This window comes from Macaca thibetana, chromosome 10, assembly GCF_024542745.1.
Source record: "Macaca thibetana thibetana isolate TM-01 chromosome 10, ASM2454274v1, whole genome shotgun sequence".
NCBI lineage: Eukaryota > Metazoa > Chordata > Mammalia > Primates > Cercopithecidae > Macaca > Macaca thibetana.
This window is the reverse complement of record NC_065587.1, coordinates 92,231,603-92,240,887: the sequence shown is the minus strand read 5'-3', so window position 1 is coordinate 92,240,887 and position 9,285 is coordinate 92,231,603. Positions and strand designations below refer to the sequence as shown.

The following is a 9,285-nucleotide window of genomic DNA, read 5'->3' as shown; positions in this document are numbered from 1 at the left end:
TGGGTAAACAATGAAATTGAGGCAGAAATCAAGAAATTCTTTGAAACTGGTGAGAACAAAGATACAACATACTAGAATCTCTGGGACACAGTTAAAGCAGTGTTAAGAGGAAAGTTTATAGCACTAAACATCCCAATCAAAAAGTTAGAAAAATTTCAAATTAACAAGCTAACATCAGACCAAGAGGAACTAGAAAAACAAGAGCAAACCAATCTCAAAACTAGCAGAAAACAAAAAATAACCAAAATCAGAGTTAAACTGAATATAATTGAGATGTGAATTACACAATCGGAAATGACAAAGAGGACATTACCGACAACTCCATAAGAATACAAAAAGCCCTCAGAGACTACTACAAACACCTCTATGTACACAAACTGGAAAACCTAGAGGAAATGAATAAATTTCTGGAAACGTACAACCTCTCAATATCAAACCAGGAAGAAATCGAATCCCTGAACAGACCAATAACAAGTTCCAAACTTGAGACAGTAATAAAAAGCCTACCAATGAGGAAAAACCTAGGACCAAACAGATTCACAGCTGAATTCTACCAGATGTATAAAGAAGAGCTGATACCATTTCCACTGAAACTGCTCCAAAACATTGAAGAAGAGAGCCTCCTCCCTAACTCATTCTATGAGTCCAGCATTATTCTGATACCAAAACCTGGCAGAAACACAATAACAACAAAAAAAGAAAACTTCAGGCCAATATCTTTGATGAACATAGATGCAGAAATCCTCAACAAAATACTAGTAAACCAAATCTGCCAGTACATCAAGAAGCTTGTCCATCACACTTAAGTAGACTTTATCCCTGAGATGCAAGTTTGATTCAACATACACAAATTGGTGAATGTAATTCATCACATAAGCAGAACAAAAAATATATAAACCCAAATGATTATCTCAATATATGCACAAGAGGCTTTCAATAGAACTCAACATCCATTCATGTTAAAAACTCTCAATAAAATACGTATTGAAGGAACATAACTTAAAATAATAAAAGCAATATATGACAAACCCACAGCCAACACCATACTGAATGGGCAAAAGCTAGAAGCATTCCCCTTGAAAACCAGCATAAGACAAGGATGCCCTCTTCCTCGCTCCTATTCAACATAGTATGGGAAGTTCTGGCCAGAGCAATCAGGCAAGAGAAAGAAATAAAGGGCATCCAAATAGGAAGAGAGGAAGGTAAACCATCTCTGTTTGCAGATGACATTCTTTTATATCTAGACAACCTCATAGTCCAAAAGCTCCTTCAGCTAATAAACAACTTTAGCAAAGTTTCAGGATACAAGATCAATGTACAAAATTCACTAGAATTTCTATACACCAACAAGAGCTAAGCCAAGAGCCAAATCAGGAACACAATCCCACTCACAATTGCCACAAAGAGAATAAAATACCTCGGAATACAGCAAAGATCTACATTGTAGATCTCTACAATGAGAACTACAAAAAAATTTTCAAAGAAATCAGAGATGGCCCAAACAAATGAAAAAATATTCCATGCTCATGAATAGGAAGAATCAATATTAATAAAAAGGCTGTACTGCCCAAAGTAATGTACAGATTCAATGCTATTCCCAACAAACTGCCAAAGACATACTTCTCAGAACTAGAAAAAACTATTTTAACATTAATATGAAACCAAAAAAGAGCCTGAATAGCCAAGGCAATTTTAAGCAAAAAGAACAAAGCTGGAGGCATCATGTTACCCAATGTCAAACCATGCTACAGGGCTACAATAACCAAAACAACATAGTACTGGTACAAGAACAGACACATAGTCCATTGGAACAGAATAGAGAGCCCAGAAATAGGGTCACACACCTCCAATCATCTGATCTTCAGCAAAGCTGAAAAAACAAGTAATGGAAAAAGAACCCCCTATTCAATAACAGGTGTTGGGGTAAGTAGTTAGCCACATGCAGAAGATTGAGACTGAACCCCTTCCTTACACCATATACAAAAATCAACTCAAGATGGATTAATGACTTACATGTAAAACTCAAAACTATAAAAACCCTGAAAGACAACCTCTGAAATACCATTCTGGACATAGGAACTGGCAAAGATTTCATGATGAAGACACCAAAAGCATAGGCAACAAAAGCAAAAATTGACAAATAGGATCTAATTAAACTGAAGCAAGAGCTTCTGCACAGCAAAGGAAACTATCAACAGAGTAAACACAGAGCCTATAGGATGGGAGAAAAATTTTGCCAACTGTGCTTTGGACAAGGGTTTAATAGCCAGCATCTATATGGAGCTTAAACAAATTTACAAGAAAAAAAATGCATAACCCCATTAAAAAGTGGGCAAAGGCCATGAACAGACACTTCTGTAAGGAAGACATACATGTGGACAACAAGCATGTGAAAAAATGCTCAACATCACCAATCATTAGAGAAATGCAAATCAAAACTGCAATGAGATACCATCTCACACCAGTCAGAATGGCTATTACCAAAAATTAAAAAAACAAAACAAAACAACAGATGCCGGTAAGGTTGTAGAAGAAAGAAAGCACTTATACACTGCTGGTAGGGATGTAAATTAGTTCAGTCTTTGTGGAAAACAATTTGGTGAATTCTCAAAGAACTCAAAGCAGAACTACCATTCAAACCAGAAAACTTATTATTGGGTATACAGAGAAAGGAATATAAACCATTCTACCATAAAGACATATGCACGTGCATGTTCATCACAACACTATTCACAAGAGCAAAGACAGGGAATCAACCTAAATGTCCATGAGCAGTAGACTGGATAAAGACAATATGGTACATACACAGTAAATAATACTATGCAGTCATAAAAAAATAGTAAGATCATGTCCTTTGTAGCAACATTGATGGAGCTGGAGGCCATTATCCTAAGCGAACTAATACAGGAACAGAAAACCAAATACTACATGTTCTCGCCTATAAGTGAGAACTGAGTACACATCAACACAAAGAAAGGAATAAGGGAATACCTGAGGGTGGAGGGTGGAAGGCCAGGGGAGAGTGAGGATAAAAAACTTTACCTGTCAGGTACTGTGATTATTACTTGTGTGATGAAACAGTCTGTACGCCAAACCCCTTAAGAGGCAAATTACGTATAAAACAAACCTGTCCATGTACCCGTGAACCTAAAATAAAAGTTAAAAAAGAAAACAAAATGAGATATCATCTCACACTGGTCAGAGTGGCTATGATTAATATTTAAAAGTCAAAAAACAACAGATGTTGGCGAGGCTGCAGGGAAGAGGGAACACTTACACACTGTTGGTGGGAATGTAAATTAGTTCAGCCACTGTGGAGAGCAATTGGCAATTTCTCAAAGAACTAAAAGTAGAATGACCATTTGACCCAGCAATCTCATTACTGGGTATGTAACCAAAGGAAAATAAATCATTCTACCAAGAAGACACATACAGTCTTTGTTCATTGCAGCACTATTTACCATAGCAAAGACATGGAATCAACCAAATTGCCCATCAACAGTGTATCTGATAAAGAAAAAGTGGTACATATACACCATGGAATACTACACAGTCATAAAAAAGGAACAAAATTATATCACTTGCAGGAAAATGGATGAAGCTAATGGTCATTATGCTAAGTGAATTAATACAGAAACAGTCAAAATACAATATGAAGATCAAGGAGATGCAGAGTACATGGTGCAGATGGGTAGGGTGCTCCAGGTGGGTGAGGAGAGTGTGAGGGAGGACCCAGGTGGGGCTCTGGAGAGAGCATGGGAAGGAAGCCAGACTGTGCCTGTCTCCAGGGCCCCTGCCCGCCCTCCCTCTGCGCCCCTCTCTGTCCTGTGCCTTGGCCTCCTTCATCTGTGCTCCCCTCTGGAGAGATACGCAGGTGCACTGAGTCATCACAGTGGTGAGAATACCTCCCAGAGTCTGCACTTTGCTGTCAGCCTCGGTGGCAGTGTTGAGCCCTGCCTTCATTCCTTCCCCAGGCTGTGGTCCAGGCCTGGACACTGGGGAGAAATGTCAAATGTGCACGGTCCAGATGTACCCTCAGCAGAGATAAGGAAAGGAACTGCCAGTGCAGAACAATTGCCAATCTAAGCATACAGATTCGCAATTATCACAGCACTGTGACTCCATGAGGACAATTTGTCCAGTAAGCAACAAGCCTCTGGAGGCTGGATGGACGATGCTACGCCCATCTGAGGAGTGGACAAGTGAAGCCCAGGAAGTTCAGGGAAGGGCGAAGGTGCAGAATCAGCTCCTGGTACAGCTGGACTGGGTCTCAGGTCTCCAAGTCTAGGACCATCCCTCCACCACTAACCCCAACCCCTTGCATCTCTGGTAGAACCTAGGTGAATTCATTAAGTTCTGCCAGCTGCTGGAAGGGACAACAAGGATCTCAGGGGGTGGAAGCATGAAATGGCATTTGTCACTCATGACTCAGGGCTGAGAGGGTCAGCCAGAGGGTGAGGACTGTGCTGCAGGCAACTCTGCTGAGACCCACTCCTGTGAGTACCATCCATAGACTCCGAGTCCCACCTGGATGCTCCCTCCATCTTGCAGGCCTGGGAAGGAAGGGTATGCACCAGCTCATGGGAGTATACTCGGCTTGGGCACATCGTCCTTCACGGCCGCCACATCCAAGGTCAGAGCTCAGCACAGGTCATATCTATGTCCAGCTATGCTCAGGAGAAAGTGACCTGGTGCTGAATGCATGGCATTGTTTCTGTCCCCAGCCCCCTCCTCTATCGCTGACTTCCAGCAATGTGGGGTTCCTGGGACCATCCCCCAACTTTGCCAAACTTGTATCTCCAGTGGCTGAATCCAACTGCAAGCACCTGTACTAATAATTCCCAAGTTCTTTGTCGGGAGGTTGCTCTGCCAGTGCAGCAGGTCCTAAGCTTTAAAGCAGCCATGAAGGATGCCCAAGAGCAGTCTTCACCGTCAGCCCCAGAGCCCTAGAGCATCAGGTTGCTGATACTCAGGCAGGTGCTGTGGAGCCTTCCTATGAGTTCCCGTGCAGCCATGCCTTCTGTTCACTCACAGCTCTTTTGCTCCCGGCAGCTCCTCTTTTAGTCCTTGACGCGTCTGGTTTTGCTTCCCCACCCCACTGGCATGTCCAGGGATCACCTTCCACTCACACCCCTTGCCCTTCTGTTCTTATTTCAGCGTCTGACCCTGGGACACCCAAGGAAGTGGGTGCTCTCCTCTAGCCCACTGAGGCACTAGGGAGCAGTGGTGGCTGGACCTCATGCCCTGCTCGTGCCCCCTGGGGTCCCTGATCTTTCTAACCCACCCCCGTGGTTGCTGTTACTTCTCCCTGGACAAGAGATGATGGAAACAGCTTTTTCTGGAGGAGGTGAAGCCACATTTGGGAGGGACAGATTGTAATGCCAGAGATGAGGCCTGGAGGGAGGAGTTTCCGCCTGAGCTCAAGAGTTTAAGGGCCAGAACTGTGTGCAGTTGGTTCCTGCGGGGTCCAGGCTGGGAAGGCTAGAGGCAGGGGTGCTTGCTGGGCCCTGCGCCATGTTGAGTCTGCCGCAGAGCATGGCTCTGTCGTGGGTGCCACTGCTGCTTCTCTTCAGCTTCTAGCTCCTGGTTACCTATGCTTGGCGTTTCCAAGAGGAAGAGGAGTGGAATGACCAAAAACAAATTGCTGTGTATCTCCCTCCCACCCTGGAGTTTGCCGTGTACACATTCAACCAGCAGAGCAAGGACTGGTATGCCTACAAGCTGGTGCGTGTCCTGGATTCCTGGAAGGAGCAGGTTGGTGACCACATCATCTTCTTCCCTAGTGTCCAGCACAGGCTGCTGAGTGATGGGCAGGGGTGGGAGCGTGTGTGGCAGGGCTTAACCAGGACTCTTGGTTCACCATTTGTAGTCTAAACTTGTGTAAAATACAACCTCAGAAATTTGCTTTTTGTCTTTATGAAAGATATACATCATAATTTTTTGAGTCTAGATCTACTCAATACTAGATATATTATTCATCCTCCATGATTTTTATGGCATCACTTAACTGAAGAATGACCTCAAAATAAGGAAAACTCAGCAAATGATGCATCAGGTGAGGAAATGGGTCGCACAAAAAAATGTCCACAGACAGAAACTGAGAAACATTTCAAAGAAATTTAAAAATAGATAATTAGGAAAAGAGATAATCAGAGTAAAAGAAAGGGAAGACAGAGACAGAGACAGATAGGCAGAAAGAAACAGAAGGAGAGACAGAGAGACAAAGAGAGCTGATAATTCAGAAGTAAAAAAGAAGCACCATCAGCCCCGGGAGGCCGTGGTGAGGTCAGTGTTCTGATTTCCACCTGCTCTGGGCTCCTTGCTGCGTCCACACTTAATGAATTGAACATTGTGTTACACTCTTCCTCAGTCCATGGTCCTTAATCCTAAAATGTTCTCCTTTTAATGGAATCATTAAATGATTCAGGAATGTGTAGTTCATCTGGGCTGCAGGCATGAACAAATAAAATGCCCTCCTAGTGGAGAACTTCTGGTTTAGAGGGAGAAGGAGCATTGCTCTTCCTTTGTCAGCACCAAGAGCCTGAAAGAAGGGCAGGGGGACTCCAGTGCTGCACAGAGCTTAAGCTCTGGGAAGACTCTGTGCAAGGCCCTGGCTGGTTCCCTGCCCCCCGCCCTCTGGTGTGGAGCCTTCCACGTGGCTGCCCGGATGTGGCAATCCCAGAGTCAGTTGAGGGGCTGAGAGGAATGCATGCATGGGGAGGGAGTCTATGGCGTGGAATGAAATGGAGTGGGAAGGAGAGCGAGGAGAATTTCAGAGTGCACTTTGCAACAGGGCAGATGGTGTTTCTGAAAGCCATTGTCCCCAGGGTGTGTGCCTGTGTGTAGTGGGAGCGCTGGGCGGCATTCTTGCATTCCTCTTGCTGGAGGTCAGGTGGAAGGTTGGACAACACACTCTAGATGAGGCTCCCTCTGCCGCAGGGCTGAGGTTACCCTGAAAACTCATAGAGAGCTAACACATTCCCGAGCGTGCAGCACGTGTCCTCTGAAAATGCAGCTGCAGGCTCACATGCCTGCTGGGAGTGAAGCCGGGTCTCATCATGGGAGACAAGGAGGTGAAGCTGGACATAGAGGATGCATTAATAGGGTTTGACAGGCTGTGTCTGTCCCAGGACCCACCACACATATTTGCTGTTTGCTCTTAACTCCTCAGTCTAGAGAAGGTCTCTGGGGTTTTACCTCCAGTGAGCTGATGCCAGGCCCATGTGCGAGCTCCCTAATAGAGGGGAGTGTCGAAGCCTCTTCCTACAAGGTCACATCTTCACAAGGAGTTACCTATGAGCAACTCAAAGAGTCTGTCCACTTTAATCTTTTTTTTATTCAACAGGGTTACGATAAGATGACATTCTCCATGAATCTGCAACTGGGCCGAACCACGTGCGGGAAATTTGAAGATGACATTGACAACTGCCCTTTTCAAGAGAGCCCAGAGCTGAACGATGTAAGACAAGACACCGCTTCCCTCCTGGACACAGCTGTGGATGCCACATGGGGCGTGGTGTGGGCACGGGCGCAACTGACAAAGAGACATAGAGGAGTGAGCCCGCAGCAGCCTCTACCAGGTTGCTCTGCTCGTGCCTTAGTGGGGAGCATAGAGGGGCAGGCAGCCAGGGGTCCACTTGCAGGCTCCTGGCCAATCTGAGTTTCCTGACTCTGCCATGTCACGCCACTGCAGCTGCCTGCACCCAGGGCACATGGCCTTCCGACTGCTCTTGCCCACTGGGGTCCTAGTCTCCTAGCCCTGAGTAGAGGCTGTCCTCTCTCTGGTCTTCCTCCCCAGCCTTCCTCTGCTTTTTGAAGAAAGAGCCTGGTGGGGATCCAACGTCACCTCTCTCTGAGTGCGCGGTTCTCAGGGCCCCCCTCCCCTGACCCAGAGTCTGAGGCAGGCGGAGGCTGAGGAGGGGCCCTACTGCCCTCTTTCCCTGGTCCTGTCCTGGCTCCTGCTGAGCTGCAGTGCCTGCCCTGGGGACAAGGACATAATGAACCCTGACACTGTGCACGACACATCTAGCATTGCTTATCAGAGGATTAGGTAATAGGTTAAGTAATTGTTTAAATCTGAGAGCAGCTCCCTCTGGAATGGAGGGTGCCATGCTGTTCTTGGAGGGTGAAAGACACTGGACAGCCTGGGTTTCCCTGGAGGCTGCTGGCTGGGGAGGAGGGTGCTAATGTAGGTGTTCCTTGTCAGGAGGGAGCCACAGATCACCCTGAAAGTCTGGAACAGCCCAGAACTCAGGCTGGAGGGCCATACTTGGGGGCCAGAGCCCAGCCCTGGGAATGGGCAAGATTGAGATGGAACCTGTGTTGATAGCAGAAGCCACAAGCTTCTGCGTCCCAAGCCCCCACCCACTGTCCCTTCCTGTGCTTGCTCCCTCAGACCCGCACCTGCTTCTTCACCATCGGAATAGAGCCCTGGAGGACACGGTTTGACCTCTGGAACAAGACATGCTCAGGCGGGCATTCCTGAGTGGGTCCTAGCCATGGGCCTGGCCACATGCTGTCCTCTCTTTTCCAGCACATCGGCAGTTCCTCAGCATGGCCCTTCAGTGCCTGAGCAGCTCTGTGCTTGTGCGTTCTTACTTTCCACGTGTTAGGAGTTCATGCTGAGGTATTTTAGAAATTCTTCATTGTCTAAGTTCATCATCTGGTATACATCTTAACAATTGGCATTTTAAGAAGCTTTGTGTGCCGTGATTCTGGAGGGAGGGGCCTGGGCAGTTGATGGAGTTATTCTCAGCAGGGCAGCCTCCTGGGCTCTCAGGGGTAAGTTTTTCTCCCCTGTTGGGCCTCCTGAGCCGCTTCCAGAGGCACAGCTAAGGTGCGTCTGAGCTGCCATCTCAGGGCCCCTTGCAGGCTGCAGAGGGGCAGTGAGGGTGGCCTCCCAGGGCACCGGATGTGCACATGGAGCAGGACAGGGACTCGGGATCCCACACAGCACATGTGACATTGGCACTAATGCTCAGGGTCCATGTATACCTAGTGTATTAGCTGAGAATAGCCAGCAGCTATGGACACCCTGTCCACATCTCCCAGACCAGGCTTCAGCATGTATTTTCTGCAAAGATTTAAAGAGTAACTAATTTGATCTTTGTAGGCTTATAGTCACTTTCTCAGTCACCCAGCACTGCCTTTGTATATTGAAAGCAGCCATAGGCAATGCAAAAACAAATAAGAGCAGTTGTGTTCCAACAAGACTTTGTTTACACATGGAGACAAGCAGACTGGGCTGCTTTTGGTCCTCGGGCCATGGTTGCCAACACCTAAGGT

The 9,285-nt window shown here is 46.5% G+C and overlaps 1 pseudogene; it reads left to right on the top strand.

Annotated features, from left to right (window-relative positions):
• Positions 1–5,468: 5,468 nt before the first annotated feature.
• LOC126929314 (putative cystatin-9-like protein CST9LP1) lies at positions 5,469–8,792 on the top strand (annotated as a pseudogene).
• The last annotated feature ends 493 nt before the right edge of the window (positions 8,793–9,285 follow it).